We start from the raw sequence: 17339 nt of genomic DNA on the forward strand, positions 1-17339 counted from the left end.
TCTCTCCTCAGCTAGGGAGTCGTAGTCAAATTAGCTTCTTCTCAGGGAATTCAGCATAGTTAGGAGCCGTTCACCACCCAGACTGCCAGGTTAATACACTAATGGAGGTAATTTGCACTTGTTGTACATGTTAAAATCCACCTCACCAAAATACCAGTCCAACTGCTGATGAGTGAAGGGGCTGACTGGTGTGGAAAGGTGACCTCTGCAGACCTCTGACTATGGGCCATCGCCTTTGAGACTGAAGAATGAGTTTGAGACAGCAGGGCATTCTGTGAAGTGGAAAAGGTCTCACACTGATTTCCCACTGTTTTATAGCTTCTGTATTTTGTGGCCCACACCAGAGAGGGTGGTCTCCCTCCTCCTTTACTGGTTGGTTGACCTAAGTCACTTATGACTGTTTCTGCTTCAGAATAACAACCCTTGCCCTTTCATGGCTCACAAACAGCCTGACATTCCTCAGTTCAAATCCTGCTGTTGACCTAAGCGAGGTGAGGTACAAAAGCTGTCTAAACCAGGCTGAACTCAATGGCCCTCCAAGCCCTCTGCAAAAGCCATTTTCTAGGCAAGTTAATAGGTTTCCAGATATAATGGTGATTAATGCAATGACAATTTGTGCGTGGTCACTGACTGACCAACTTCATTTGCTGCTGCTGAACAACCACTTTCTAGAGTTGCTGAGTGTATTATGCTGTTTGAAGGTCTAGCACATGTCATCATGCCACGAACTCCTGGGTCAACATTGCACTGTGATATGAAAGGGAGCTGCACAGAAACAGCAATCAACACAGGCTTACAAATTTGGTCTGCAATGCTCCCAGGAGAAATTAACCCACACTGTGCTCTGGGCTGCTGTGACATGACAGCTACTAAGACCCCAAAAAAACACTATTTGGGGGATGCATGTCCTGATATAAACTGTTGTGTGTGAAAAACATGGGGAAGATTAACAACCCCTGAAGCACCAACCATTAGCAGGCAAGGACTTCTTGCCTTATGTCCAATCCATGCTTAGAGGGGTGGATGCCCAAGAGACACTTTGCTCCTTAAACCCCTGTTATTTTCAGAAGTCTTGTCCCACTACATATGAAATCCCACAAAACTTTTCACTTAAATTTTGCAGGTAACTTTAAAACACTTCCTCTCTCCAACCACCCTCCAGCCCTCCTCCCCATCCCACACCCCCAAAATGCTTCTTAAAAGTCTCTTTTCTTAATACACATGGCTATTCTTTAAACATTTCACAGTTTTAATACACACAGCATCACTGAGAGGTCCAAATAGATGCTGAGGGAGCTAGGCAGAGTAGTAGACTGAGGAGGTGGGTTAGCAATAGGCTGTCAATATTCATGCACTATGCCTGAGGTATACAGATTTTACTGAATTGGAAGATCTCTAAAGTTACTCTACCCCGATGCACAGATGGGTGTGACCACTGTCAAGAGGTAGGAATATAGGCTGTGAGCAAAACCAGGAAGAAAACATACCATCCTCAGGGCTAGCATTCAGAAAAGACCACTGTCTCTTTCTCTTCCTACTCAAAACATGGGTTGTATTTCACACGACGAACAAGCAGAAAAATGGAGACTGACAACACTTCTCACCTACCCCAACCTGCAGTAGAAGGTTGCTTTCCTAACTGTCTGCAGCAGATCAGAAGAGCAGAGACCCCAAGCCACTGCTTCCCAGTACTCTCCTAGCAACAAACTGCTGACACTCTCAACTGGCTCTTCTTCCTTTTTCACATTCTTGCGGAGAGCAAGCTATAAAGCCTTCACACTCTTTCAGATCCCCCTTTATTTATGTATCTTTGCAAGTGACACCTATTTGTGTAGCAAACAACAATGCTTTGCACAGTAGAAAGTATGTCTGAAGGTTTTTTATAAGATTAATCAAAACCCATGCTCGTACTCCTATCAGGTAACACTGATAGGAAAGCAAAACCAATATTTTGATATACTTGTTGGGTCTGTGCTTATAAAGTCTGCAACAGTCATACCTGTTAAATGTTTTCTGCCAGGTAAGCAATACTTTCCTTTTCCTTAGTAAACAAGCTGGATAATGATCAGCATGGGACATGCATATACTACTTTTATAGCTTTGTTGATTTACTTCCAAATCTTTTGTTATTGCATTAGAGTATCACTGCAACATACAATGGTTAATATTTGTGTTTGATCTGGTTGCTTTGTTTAAATTAAGGAACAGCTTGTTGATTAGAATTTCAAACTCTGCAAATGAAACATCGCACTGCTGAAAATGCATATACAGCTATTATGAAAAGACATATCATTCACACACTATACACATAATAACCAGGCATTTGGTAAACAAAAATTTACTATGCAGTGGTAAGGGAGAAAGCCATCCAGATTAGATGGTTTTCCACCATATACATGGCATTAGTTCCACAAATGCTCACTAAAACTACGTGATTCTTGAAATTAGAGTCTTTTTAGAAATATTTTAAATTAAGTTTCTTTATGGGGGTGAGGTACGTTGCTGCCAAGTTCAGTTGGAAATGGGAACCTGAACTGCCAATCCAATGGTTCGAAACCTAAATACAGCTTCGAGCTTGGACAGATCCTACCCTGTGCTGTCCACAAGAAAGGTCCACCATATGTCCTTGACTTTTTACAACACCCCACATAGTAGATCTATCCCTTGGCAGGCGGCAGAAGAAATTCTATCCCTATCCTCAAGCTCTGACCCAACAGTGAACTTTCCTTACCTGTGTCAAGCCCTCCATCACTAGAGTCTGTCTGGGAATGAGATTTTATTGAGGCCCAAGCCTCTCTGTATGACAAACTGTCTTTCAAGGTTACATGACAAAGGTCATTGTCAGTGTTGTTGATTACATTCCTTAAATTACATGACAAAACCAGCCATCATGGAAGGGAGATGGTCATATCTGTCGATATGTGTATGTACATTTGATTCAATCCTACTGCTTTTTAAAATTTCCTGTTCTGATGTGAAGGAGAAAAACCTGAGACTGTAAACATCTGCTTGTCTTGTATGACTATTTGTAAGGGGGGAGGGGGTTGAGGAACAACAAAAGAATGATCAAATTCATTCCATATTTAGGTGGCTAGATAATGTACATTAAAAAGCCTTTATTCTAAATCCTTTAGTTCCATGGATGACATATATTGTTTAGAATGTAATTAGATGGCACCTCCTATTCCCCTGACTATTCACTCAAATAAAAGCCACATTTGCTGTGGTTGCATTCACATTCTTCTTCTGCTCTCTCTCTATGGACACTTCTGGCAAGTGAATTTTCTGGCAGGGATGTTATGGAAGCAGCAAGTTTTAATTTAACATCAGAGAACATAGACAGAAGCTGTATTTTAAAACTCATAAACACAACTATGCATAGCAGAAACTTGCTTTAAAGAATTACTCTCATTATACTCTGGACTCAGTAAAGTGCTGAGGAACATACTTACCTTTAAGCATTTTCTGAAGTCCCTGTGGAAACTGTTTTAATATTCTCCTGAACTGGAACCTCCATATAGGGAGAGATACAATACCTTGTTATAAGTGATGTCTCTAATAAAAATGAATCAGTGCAGCTTCCATTTTGATTGCAAATTACTTGCAGAGAAAAATCTTTCTGGTCAAGAAAATACTTGTTTAAAATATTTGTGAACAACTTCAAGGGTATACAGGAAAGAATATCTCTGGACAAGTTCAACTGAATATAGGAAAAAAATATTAAAAAGTTGCCACGTCACCCATGAGGTGAAGCTTCAGGTACTTTATTGTTTTCTTTTCTATCGGTGATTTACTTAGATCTTATTGTAAGGCTATACAAACTAAAAATTCAGTTTGCTGTTTGAATGTCTAACAGTGCAATTAATACCACATTGGAATATGCTACAATAAAATGTTTTATTTCGATGCATCTATATTCACCACCAAAAAACTTCATTAAGTCTCAGTTACAGCTACTACTCAGAATTGAAGTTAGGCAAAATGTATCATAAATACTGAAGGAAAAATTAAGCCTATAAAAAGCATGACAAGTAATAGGAAAGGGAAGAGAGATAAATATTCAAATCCATTTCCATTTCATGCATACTTCTGAATAACTCTGAGAACAGATAGTACCAAAAATGCTAAAACAGCCATTAAAAAAATAACTCTGACCCTAAAATCTGGCCCTCAATCAAGCTGAAAGAATATGCTTACTCAGCATCTTTGTTATGAGATGATATTTGAAAGGTTCAAAGACAGAAATGTTAAAGTTCCAGTGAAAGCTGAGAGACTTTGAAAACCTAATTCTCATTTGGGTCCTAAAATCTTCCCCTGTTTCGTGAGAAGCTGGATACAATATTAAATACAAATTAAACGTTAAATTCCCCAGTTGTTCCAGATACTGGATGTGCTTTTTTCAAGAAGCATTTTTGAGGGAATTGGAAGTTTCAAAGGGAAATTTCCTATTTTAATAGAATTGTTTCAAACTTCTTTTGAAGGATAAGAAAGTGGAAAACATTTTCACTTGACAAAAAAGGAACATTTTAATCTGCCTTCTAAAGTCTGAAATACGAGGTCTTTTAAAATAGAAAAGAAGTACTGGTCTGATCAGGAATACTGGATCAGCTATTAAAAACACTAAGTAAACAGCTACCAGAAGTTTAATCCAATGGCATCTCCACCCGAAAAATCACCTTCTGTCTGGGTTCCCCATCTTCTGGAAAATCTGCTAATTGAGCAACACTTAAGAAATCACTAACATAGAACTGCAAAATTTTAGCTGACATTAAGGACACATTTCCTTTCTCTGTAGTTATTAACAGAGTCCAACACATCATATAACATGCTATTGACAGAGAGAGAGGAATAATTTAGCAAATGTAGTATTATGGGAGCTGTGTCACTCTTCCAGAAAGTATTTATCTGATGGATGTGTATGAGGGGAAACGTTCAGACATCCCTTGCTCAATCACAAAGGAAAACAAGCACAGGAGTAGATGTGAGTGTTAATAGAGCAACAAAAAAAAGATTTTATTGCTAACTCCAAATCTTGCCATTATCTGCTAAATGTAGCAGGTCATGGCACATTACAGTCTCTCATCATGCTAAAAACCACAGTCAAGTTCAAGACGCATTTCTCTGCAAAAGACAAAAAGACTTGCACTGCTGCTCCTACCAACTTTCCTGCTGTTGTCTTACAGTTTGGCACCATTTATCCTTCTATTATTTCCTTCCTAAGAGCAAAATATCATTTGTATTAAGTAGGTGACAAAAGCTTCAGCTTCTTAAAAGAAGGAGAATGAAATTAAGAAGAAGGGGAATTGGATAATGGCTGTATTATTCATAGGAACGCGTACCTAATTTATATAGTGCTGCTACTGTGCCATCTAAAATTGCTATAACTCCAATTAAGCCCATTTAAGTAATGAAAAGGACTACTCTACTGTGTCTGAATATTAATTTCATGGTCTGTTTTACATATCAGAATGTAAAAACATATTCCTAACTCATACAGTCATTTTACAACAATTACCAGCAAAACTTTACAAGGTGCAAAGCTCCTTCCAAACAATATTATTCTTAGATCTTATAACCAGATATCTAGGTACTGGACAGTACCTCCGGACAAAACTATCACAGATTAAATCTGCATGAAAGTACGTAAAAAATATGTCTGGAGGAGACGGAAATTTTAGCTGGACTAAATAGGCCCCCATGTCTCAAGATTATCTGCAAAAATCCCTAAATCCCTGCAAAAAGTATCCCTAAATTGGAAATTGATAACATTGGACAACAGTTTTGAAATATTGAGTATTTATTTGAAACTTTAGAAAATACAGAATAATTTATAAAGAGACAGGTTTTTACACAGATTTTTTTTTCCCTAAAGAGGTTAACAGTTGGACTTGATGATCTTAAAGGTCTTGTCTAACGTCATTTATACAATCATTCTGGTTGGAAAATCTCAGTTCAAGACAAGAAATACCATACACATTGGAAAACAATTTTGGAGAAGGGGTAACCTGTGTGGTTTTGAAACACAGTATAAAGTAAGTAAAAATTCATCAAATTATATATTAAACCAATATTTATTTCTGCTTTTTAAACAACTCCAGAAGGCACAGCATGTATATCACATTACTCTTGACGATCCACAGATTGGTGTGCATGCTCACCTTCAAGCAACTAACTCCCACACTCACCTCCACAATTAAATGTGTGCAAAAAAGCCTGTGCAGGACAGAGTCCAATATAACCAAGGACACAGAAGGATTGAAAGAAGAGAAGGAGGAGTGATAAGTAACTCCGTAAGTAATGCTTCTCATAGCTAACGACTCCAACTGCTGTGCATTACATTCAACTCAAGTAGGAACTTAAGCAGATGCTTTTTATATTAGTGGTACTCACAGCCTTATAGCATTTGCACTTCTTTTTTCCCCATCCATTAGATCTCTGGTAAGTCATATGCAAGTAGCTCTCTTACTTTCCCAGGTTCTTATCCCTAATGCTACCTTTATCATGACATTTCTCCTTCTTCCTAGCTGGCAATAGATGAAGGAAAACTACTGAGTACAGTTATGATGTATTTTACAGCGGCAAAATGTGACATCCAGCAAGCAAGGGAAGAAAGAAGCTAAAGATAAGATTGATGCAGTGGGAGTTAGCTATGCAAAGAGTTAGGGATCTTATCATCTGCATCATCACCTCTTGTGAAACACAAAAGCTGTCCATTTGACTCTGCTTAGACAGTCCAATTCCTTCAAGAAGCTTCAGAGGAGAGTGAGGTGATTTGAGGGCTAGTGCTGACACACTGCTTGCCCTTATGTTCCCTAGGAAAATGAAGTAGCTCACTGGAGAGAGGCACAGGTGTACGTGTTCCTCATTGCTTAGGACTTAACTCTTCGATGTTCCTAGATGGCTACTTTCACTTGGTGGTAAAAAAAATAATTTCCACGCATAGAAATACTCCTGGTTATGAATGGAAATAAAGAAGCAAAGACAAGCAACATTCTTTGAGTTTTAGTGCCTCAGAAGATGCCCTTTGTGCTTCACACCCTGCTGTCAAAAAGGAACAGACAAAAGACAAACTTGCCCCAACATACCAGACCATCGAGAAAGACTCTGTACAGGTCATCCATCTCTAGATACGAGGCAATCAGGGAGCAGAGAGCAAAAATGATGACATGCCATATTTTTCTAGATCTTCTAGTGCTTACAAAGGCTTAAGTTGTCAGGTCAGCTTTGAATGTTACCCACTGTCCTCCGAAACATACGCTTTTGCACAGATACGTGGTCTGGCTTTCTGTGATTAAGATCCCTTTCCTGTATCTCAAACCTCCCCTGTCATAAATCGTTTAACTTCATTTTTTCTTGTCCCACCCAATTCCCGCTTGTGTATGGATGCAATTCTCTTTTTATATAAGTAGGCAACTATGAAAAAGGAGCTTTTCAAAATTAGAACCAGCAGTTTCAGGCATGAACTCCCACCAGCCAGGTCCTACAGCCTCCTGTTTTTTTTTCTCGGAGCAAGGGCAACTTCCATAATACTGCATTTCAGCTATGACTGGAGGGAATTGTCCTAGCCCTCCTTTCAGAAACCCAGGTTGGGATCCTGGGCTTCTGATACAGGCAGCAACATCAGGGAGGCCCTCCAAAAGAGGATTTATGGAAAAATACAATACAGCTCCTATACCACCATGTTCCTTGCAGAAGCCTAGTCAGCTCTACTGCCCACATAGAGCAGCTCAGTGGCTCAGGAAATATGGTAGTTCGTATCAGGCTTCAGAATAGAGGCACTTTGGTTTGGTTGGGTTTTTTTGTTTGTTTGATCTTTTTGGTTTTTTTAAATGCATCTTGACTTTTTTTTCCCGGAGGAAAAAATAGATGGAACAGCAAATTTATTTTTTTTTTAAATCAGAGGACAGCAGAGCCAACGTGAAAGAATATTGGATGACAAATACAGGTACAGCCCATGAAGTATTTGATTGTCTAGGAACAAGGTCACATGCCCAAATCTTCCTTTTCTAGGGTGAAGCTGTTGACAGGACAGCCAAGAAGGATGACCACAGCCAACAGACAAACACAAGACAGAATACGGTCACTATTTATAGGAGGAAATAATGTTTAGTCCCACAAACATACTTCAAGAATATAAACACTCCTCCTTGTCCATTCAGGACATTTAAGCTTCTACTGCTCCTTCTACTATGCTCCAGGCTTGCCAGCAGCATGGCAGTGACTGTTACCATCACCTGCTCTGTGCTAACTCAGGTACTGTTAGCAACAGTGCTGCCACAGGACAGACCAAAATACAGGCTGACAAATGTGGTGTCATTGCAGTCAAGCAGTTACTACTATTGTGGCTGCCAGACTGTGCAGGTTTAAAACAACTGTGTCATGACCATATGGCCATCAGATGCCTTGCTTTATGCACTTAGGCATCCAAGACCACAGTGGGTGCTTTAAAGAATAAATTAGCAAGGTTCTACCTATGCTGCAAAACATACAAGTGTGCCCAGTCATTCCCCAGATACTGCTACCCAAGACAAGTGAAAGGTAGGGATGGTGGCTAAAATGTAGCCTGAAATCAAAATAAACTTAAGAAATAGTTAAATATTAAATACCCATTAAAACTCACATTTTAGAACTACAGGAGCGAACAGTTAAGGTCACTCAAGCTGTTAAGAAATGTGATTGTCTCACATTTGTGCCAAGAAAACTTTAAACTAAGCAACACTGCTTTGTACAGTATTAAAAGAGAGGTCGAGAATCAGATACACACATTCATCACAAGATGAATGGATTATAAATAGACTTTTAAGATGGCAATAAAATCATTCATTACACTTTTTAAATGAAAAGTTGGAATGAAAAAAGCAGCCAGTGTAATAATTGCTATGAATAGCCACAGCTGGCAAGCAGCTAGATTTCAAATGGGCTTTCTTTCCCAAATGCCAAAAGCACTAATTCACTGCTGTGACTTTGCCTATGTGAATTACAACTTTTGCAAACACTGTCTATTAGTATGATATACACAGCCCCTGCGTGTTCTGTGCAGAGAAAACTGTATTAATACGTAGAAGAGCAAAACAGAGGGGATGAGTATGACCTACATCATCAGAGCCATTTCTCTACAAGCACTGCACTGACAAAACTTCATACCCACGACAAGTCCATTTCTGAAATTGCCCTGCTGAAACCAGGAGATTCTGGAAGAAGAGATGACCTCTAGTAAAATCAAAACCCTGCATCTGTACTTTGTGAAAAATACCTTTTTTGAGAAGACTTTGATTCTTCAGAAATGCACACAAGCCCAAATTCTGAACCAACCTAAGAGAACACAATCAACTCAAATCAGCAAAGCTACAGTGATTTACAGTGAAGTTTTCCCCCCTTGCATTAAACATCTTGCTATAGTTACCACTGTAAGTATTCATCAGTGTCTGTAAAAGTGAGTGACACCCACACTTCCCTGCCTTAATTGCACAAAGTAAGCTGGGGGTGTCCACTGACAAAGGTCAAGGTTGCAACAGCAGTTTCAATATTCCCAAGAGCTAAATATGTCTGGATATCCTGGATAAACAAGAGAACAGATTGCTTTGGGTATCTCTAAACCTAAGGGTTCTTCAGGATCCACTGCCATAAATAACATCACAATAACGCTGCTGTAGCCGCAGTGGTCTAAGAATACAAGAACATGATAAAGTTTGCAATTACAGATCTCAAGATCTATGTCTATACTTTCAAAAAAACCCACCCCTATTCTTCTTCAGCTATGAAGGATAATTTAGCTGGCTCTGAGCTGCATCAGTGCAAAGAACTCTTGCAGTTCTTTCCAGTCCTGATTTCTGTGAAACGCTGACTTAGAGATCATAACACAGAATACAGCCTTAGCATTCAAGACAATGGATAAATAAAGAGTACGATCAAGAGGTTCTGAGGAAAAAGGAGCACAGGTCAAAGAGTTACACCCTCATACCACACAAAGTCCCCTGTAGGCTGATGCAGGAAAGTTACTGTGGCTGCTGAGACAGTAACGGAAAAGTACGGCAGACACAGGCTCTGCCCGTAATACATCGACCAGAGCAGGGCCTGGGCATCTGTGTTCCACAGCAAACACTACTGACAACAGCAGCTAACTTAAAAGCTCTATTTAAAATAGAGCATGTGGACACATCTGTAATGTGGCAGCATAGTATGTACAAGAAGGGTGCTAAATATGAGCTATCTCAGAAGAAAACACCCCCAATAAACAAACAAACCAAAAAACCCCAACCCCACCCTACCCCTGAAAAAAACCCATCCCAAAAAGCAAACAAAACACAAATGAGAAAGGAATAAAATGGGCAGTCAAGCAGCAACGTTATAACTGGTATCTTCTGAAATTATAGTCTGAGTTCACACTTGACCAAGACACTGAAAAAATTATTCTTTTGATTGCTATATGCTGCCCTAAAACATTCCTTTGGGCTTGTCAGTGAAATCTGTTAAGCGGTGTAATAGCCAACCTCGATAAAATAATGTTCATTTATCACAATTACACTCAACTGGTAACCTTTGTCCCAAACCTACTGAGTAAAATTACTGGGAGTTCAATAAAGAATACTATCCCAGGTACTGAACACATACAGAAGCAGACAGTGTATTCTGCATACCAGGACCAAAAAAGCCTTGTTCCCTTGCCTACTATTGCCTGCAGTACTTACAAATCCGTTAGCATAGTATTGGGGCACCCTGTGGTCTTCAGCCTGTTTCTTGCACAACTGATGCTCGCATCCCCATGCTGCCACTGAAAAGACCTAAAGCACAGGTGGCCTGACTTCCTCAAATCCATATGAGAACACCGAACATGCAGTTAAACCAGCATTTCCAAACCACAGACAGGGCTGCTGGTGCCAGTTGCTTTCCTTCCTCAGTAACACAAGTATTTGTGTAAAACTTTATCACTGGGCTGGTGCAGCGGTGGGGATTGCTGCAGCATTTACATAAACCTTGGGCTATCACAGTTTCCCTGTCTGGCCAGCAGACAGGGAAAATTTCTTCCCCCTGGATAAGAGATACTTTAGTATCTATTCTGTGATAGAGATAAAAGCTCACCAAAAACTAGAAGGCAACATGAGGGAACATGAGAACTACTCTGGGCCCCCTAAAGAAGCAGGAAACACTTTCCCTAAAACACAAAGCCCAAGGACCCAGTATTAAAAATAAAACTTAAAACATGGGTGTATTTTTAATATGTCCAGCACTACGGAGCTAATGGGGAGAGGGGGCAGATTCCTAGACAGACCCACTGGTGGCCAACTAGTCCTACAACCAAGGATGCTTGAACTAACACCAAACTATTATAGTCACACTTCTGGAGATGCATTGCTTCCCCTCAAGATTACCTTGATGAAGCTCACACTCGTCTCTAGACACATCGCCCAGAATGCACCCTCAGTCTCACAGGATCTGAGAGACTCCCATGCTCTCTGACTCAGGAAGGCTGTTAGCCTCAATTTTCTCTAGCTGTTTCTTTTTAAAATCATGTAAACTTCCACAGCATTTAGGTTGAGGCAAGAGTTCCATGGGAACCTGAGTAAGATAGTCCACATGATATCCGAGAATTCTTGCCAGGGGAAGAAGCATTATTTTTATGTAACTGAAATGCAGTTAGCCTCCCAGATGCAAATAAAACCTTAAAGGTGTTACCAGAAAAGCTCTTTTGCTAACTTTAAAAGAACTCATATATCCTCTTAGGAAAATATCACCCTTAGCTGATTTTTTAGATTGTTTGGAGGTTTAGACCAGACTCATTCCAGTTTTTCAGTTCCTGCAGTTTCTAGCATAGCGCAAGACTTGTATATACCAGGCAAAGACAGAGCATCTTTATTCTCAATATTGCTTCTTAAATCTGCTCGTCCAGATTTATACCTTGTGGTACACAGCAGTAAAACCAGACAAACCAACTGAAAGCTGAAAATACATCAAAAGCCATATAAAGCCACAGGATAGACAGCAATCAAGAGAGTCCAATGAGTTGTACTTCTGTCCGAATTTTCTTCAGCATAGCTTGTTTTGGAGAGCTTACCAAGACCAACATGCGAAACACAGTCTGCAATTCTGTAAGACAATTAGGGGAAAGGATCTAATCTATGTATCACAATAACATTTTTTTTCCAATTAATCATTAGGTACTTTGTAATCTACATATTCCTTACAGCATTTCTTTTTTGTGATTGTCTTGAAAGCTGACCTTGCAAGTGAAAAAAAAATACTTGGCATTTAAATGACACAGATTTAAGCATTTTCTCTTTATGCATTTCACATGAAAACTGTTCCCTCATCACATACTAAATGTCAGCAAACAAAGAGCTAGGAAAACACATGAATTTTTATGATTCTTTGATATAAAAGAATCTGTTCACCACAGAAATTCTTAGGGGCCAGAAAATCTAGAACCAAAGCAGTATTATGACACAAACCTTTGAACAGCACTGTTTAAACTCATCCTTCACATTCAGATACCTTGTTCCTCCACTGAAGAAAACTCAAGAGTGACTATTCTGGTTTTGGAAAAGACAGATGGCCAGCTTCTGATGTAACTTAAGCTGACAGTGCACGTGCATGAGGCAAGGTGTGAGGCACAGGTAAGCAGCTGAGACAGCTGTCTGGTTCATGGGAAGGGGTTTGGGTTTTGCTTTAAAGGGAGCACAAGTGAGAATAGCTGTCAGGACAATTTTAGCCTCAGGGCCTTGTCACAGAAGATTCAAAGTTTGCGGCACAGGAGCTTTTCTTTGTTGTTTTTTTGATTGCTTGTTTCTTTAAAGAAAACAAGCTCATTGGAACAGCTGATAGAAATCATCACCACAGCAAGTTCACAAAGTGCAAGTGAGTAATCTAAACTTTGTCTGAGACTGTGATAGAGAAGTAGGACGGGGAAAGCTGTTTTTTTCAGTTTTGAGAAGAAACACAGTGCTACACTGGGAGTATAGGTAGTACAGGTATTGCATCAGTTAATGAGACACTGTGTGGCAAAGCTTTCAATGAGCTATAAGTCTTGATTCCTTGCTTTGCTGCTGATTCACAACCCACAAACAGTACCTTCCATGTAGGGTCTGAGCTCAACAAAATACCATTTAGACCTCTGGTTCATTTCGGCAAGCCACATATGGAGGAACCCTGCCTAACTGGAGATTGAGCATGGTCCTCCTATGAACCCTCGAACATTTTGTTATTTCAAAGTAAACAGAAATATCCTAAACAAACCACCTGTATATGAAATTCTGCTTAAGGAAAGGATGAGCCATAAGTGAGAGATATTAGATACATTACATAGTACAGTATTGTAGGGTAGGAAAGTATAAGACTTAGGAAGGAACATGTACATATAATGCCAGGAGAAGCATATGACTATTCAAGACAACACTTGAACACAAATTTAAGGGTACTCAGCACTGCATAGACTGTAGAGGCTTTCTTCACCTAAAGCCCCAAAATAACAGATTATTTTACATATAGGAGGGGGAAGAAAACAGTACAAACACTGCCAAGCATTCCACACTTAAACAAGCAAATTTGGGAAAGTGGACTCCCCAAGCTTTATACATAATCACTGAATAAAGATTTCTGCAGAAAGCAATACAGGGTGTGTTTCCCAAGGCTCTCTTTGTAGTCAATGGAGAAAAATTAACCTAATTTGCACACAAGAAAACTAAACTAGTTGCATTAGATTGGGAGGTTTCAATCTCCTGCAGCACAACACACAAGTGTTTCAGCATACATATTGGGGAAGAAACTAAATGCGCTTAGATGTTTCCAGAAAGTAGTATGGAACATGGTCCAAATTAGTTAGACATATCAAAATAAAGAGGAATTGGGACTTCCAACATTTGCGTGGGTAACATCCCATTGCTACATTTTTAAACAGGATTGAGAAGGCAGAAGCATACAGTTTTGCTCATCTCCAGCTGAAACACACAATTCTCTTCTCTATCAGGATCCAGCTCTAATGGCTGGTATACAGGCAATTAGTGCCTTTTCACATTCATAGGAGCCATTCGGGAAAAGAGGCATTATCTGTGCTTAGGGACTGCAGTGAAATCGCAAAACCTAGACATAGAGGACTCCAAACCGGCCAGTCAGCTCCTCACTTTAAACAGAATTAATTGTTTCCAAACAGAAAAAGCAGCCCATAATTTGTCAGGACAATGCTTGTACATAAATAATTTTAAAATAAGTCAATTTTGAAGGACACGGGTTAATTTTGATCCTATAGTCACATAGGACTCCTGGAAAGATACAGGCAATAACATTTAGCGTGTCAGAGAATCACAGAATATGTTAGGTTGGAAGTGACCGTTAAAGGTCGTCTAGTCCAACGCCCCTGCAATAAGCAGGGACACATTTAACTAGATCAGATTGCTCAGAGCTTCATCAAGCCCGACCTTGAATGTCACACCAGAGCAGGGTCACTCCGCAGCACACTGTGTAAGATGCAGAGCAGACCAGAAGATCAAGCTCCTGAACGCATCAGTCGGCTGTGTTGCAGGAAGTGAACAGAGCATGCAAAAAATTCCCCCAAGTCAGCAAGCAAAATGAGTGCAAATAAAACTTAGAAGGCAAAAATACGAACTGCCAAGGTGGACTGAAATCACATAGAAGTGTTAGGTATATCTGTGATTTAATAAACAAACAAAAGGAAAGACTGTCCTGGAAAATGAGCTTTGCTTTTTGGAGACCTCAGCTATTATCAGAACTTCACTAATGGCAGATGTGACATCTATGCCATGTGATTCCCTACCTGTTGTTTGTCTTTTCCGGTTGATTTGCTTCCTGAGGCTACTTTTTCCCTGAGTAAAAAAGCAATGGGCACTAGGCAGCCCTGTTTCATTTCAGACTGCAGACCCTACCATTATAAACTGATTATCTTATTAATGACAAACTGCATTTTTTATCTTCCTGTAAATGATGCACTATGTATCAGCCATGGTCCATTCCTCTGTCACCTACACTGAATTAACAATGCAGCTATAATCAACCTCCAAGACAAGAGCTTTAATAGTGAGAAAGTAAAAGGATTTTGTTAACAATCATGAAACTGCACTAGAAACGAGGAAAACTTAGATTATGGAAATCAGTAATTATTTATGAGGCATTATGAAATGAGACACTGCGGATTGCAGGTGTACTGTTACTCAACTGAAAAAAACAGAGCAAAATCCCAGCTGTTTATGCAGAGAGCAATGCTGTTTTAGAGACTAAAAGAAAATTTCTGGATCAGAGAAGAGGAAAAGAATTTCTGCTGTTGTTTTATTTTTTTTTTCTAATACTTGAATCCCCCCACCCAAACACACAACACTAATTCAACACAAGAAATTTAGAATAAAACAAAACCAGGATCACTCTGAACTGCCTGTGTGGTGTTGAGCTGAAGAGAGACATTTCAGCAGATGAGATCACTGACTAGAGTAGAGGACTAGTGAAGATCAGCCTTACCTGAAAAACCCTATTAGAATTCTATATCCTAAATAAAAAATGAGACTATTTCCTTCAAATAAATTTACTGTGAAGTATCGTTGCTTTATATGAAAGAAAATCTTGTTAAAGATTTTAAAGGAGTTAAAAATCTATTTGCAGTAGCCAGATACTCATTTCAGTTTGCCAATTTAAGCAAGAAACCAACATTTTCCTTTATTTTTGGTAACCACTTAAACATCAAGCACTACACTTCAACAGAGGTTAGTGCAGTAGCTGAACTATACCTCAATTTCTGAGGAAGTCGGGGGAAGTTCAGCAGTCCTACTCTCTATGTGATTCAGTACCACTGTTTCAGAGACTTCTTTTCTCAGATGGATCTTTCTTCACTACTTTTCTGATGCTTGTGGGGTATTTCTTCCAACAATCTTTTGATGTTTGTGACTCCTCTTCTCAAAAATTATTCATCCAAAGCCAGAACATTCAGTTGTCAGCAATTCCCACAAAGGGACACACAAGATACTCTGAGGAGATGACCAGCAGACTGTGGCTTTTGGTTCATGTATCAGCATTTTGGAGCACGGTCCATTCTTTCCTTCATGGTATCTTACCAGTTCTGCTTTGCTTGGAAGCCACTGAGGATATTGCACTACTGAGATCTAGGGTACCTAATATACAGTCTCCAGGGCTAGCTTTCTTGACAGACAGAAACATGCCCTCTTCTCAATTTCACAGAAGCCTGTTAGCTTTCCCTTTTCCTTCAGTGTACACGCAAGGTTAAACATATTGCAAAGTTTGAGGCTGGAGTCTGGTCAGAACAGCAAATATTATGTGACTTGTCTTTTGCAGCTTTTGGCCTTTTCTGTTGCTGAGGTCATGTACATATTTTTGAACCAGGTAAGATCCACAGGGAACCAGATTTCTGGTAGCATTCACAGATTTTCTTATTCTTATTCTTGTATAGTGGTATATGGCTTTTGGGAAGACGAGAAGGTATATACACTTTTTCAAATCTATGTAGTCTATAGACCCCATGTTTGAAGATGTTTCTGTGCAAGTGGCTTCAGATGATTCCACAATGTGGGAAGGTTCTGTTATTCTGTCCATTCTCTTAACATCTTGAAACTTTTCAAATGCATTCAGAGGACAGAAGTAACTACATTGCACAAAAAATCATTACAGTCCCCTCCTGCCTTTGAGAGTGTGGTAAGCTTAGCAGAATTCAATTAAAGTTTATAGTGCACTTTACTAGGAGGGCAATTTTGATGTAATCGTAGACAAAATCAGATAGGAAGGTTGTCATAACGGCATCAAAGCATGCAGAGACAGCACAGCTGACGGAGGGTCTTTACTGTGCATTTGAGGTTTCAAATACATTTCCTGAAGGCCTCTGCTTTGGCCTATTAGCCAGAAAGAGGCAACCTCAACACAAGAAGAATAATTCTACCCAGACTCCAGTGTTTTAGATGCTGTCATAAACAAAAACAAAGACAGAATTTCACTTTAGTTTTTGCCATAAGATTGTCTGAAAGTGCATCAGGATTCTGAGGTGAAAGATTTTAATTAGAACAGTACAAATCAAAACCTAACAATTCACTACAAAGTGTGTTAAACCTCATTAAAATTATGAGGCTGCCCTTTGTCCCCACTACCTCCTTGCTTCCTTCAGAGTCACTGCCAGAGGAGATAAAAAGTATCCCTTGACATTTTTTCCTATACATCAAGGTCTAAAATACATATTCAGCTCTTTACAGGGACTTCTGCAGACCCAGACATAGCAAGATCAGAGCCACATGCAAAATGGTACACACAATTAAACATTCCATGACCTTCCAAGAGACGCTAAAACACCAAGGTGATTTACTTTTTGTTTTTAAAAGCAAAAGGTCAGAAACAGGTAG

This window comes from Gallinula chloropus (genome assembly GCF_964237585.1).
Source record: "Gallinula chloropus genome assembly, chromosome: 4".
In the NCBI taxonomy this organism is placed as follows: domain Eukaryota; kingdom Metazoa; phylum Chordata; class Aves; order Gruiformes; family Rallidae; genus Gallinula; species Gallinula chloropus.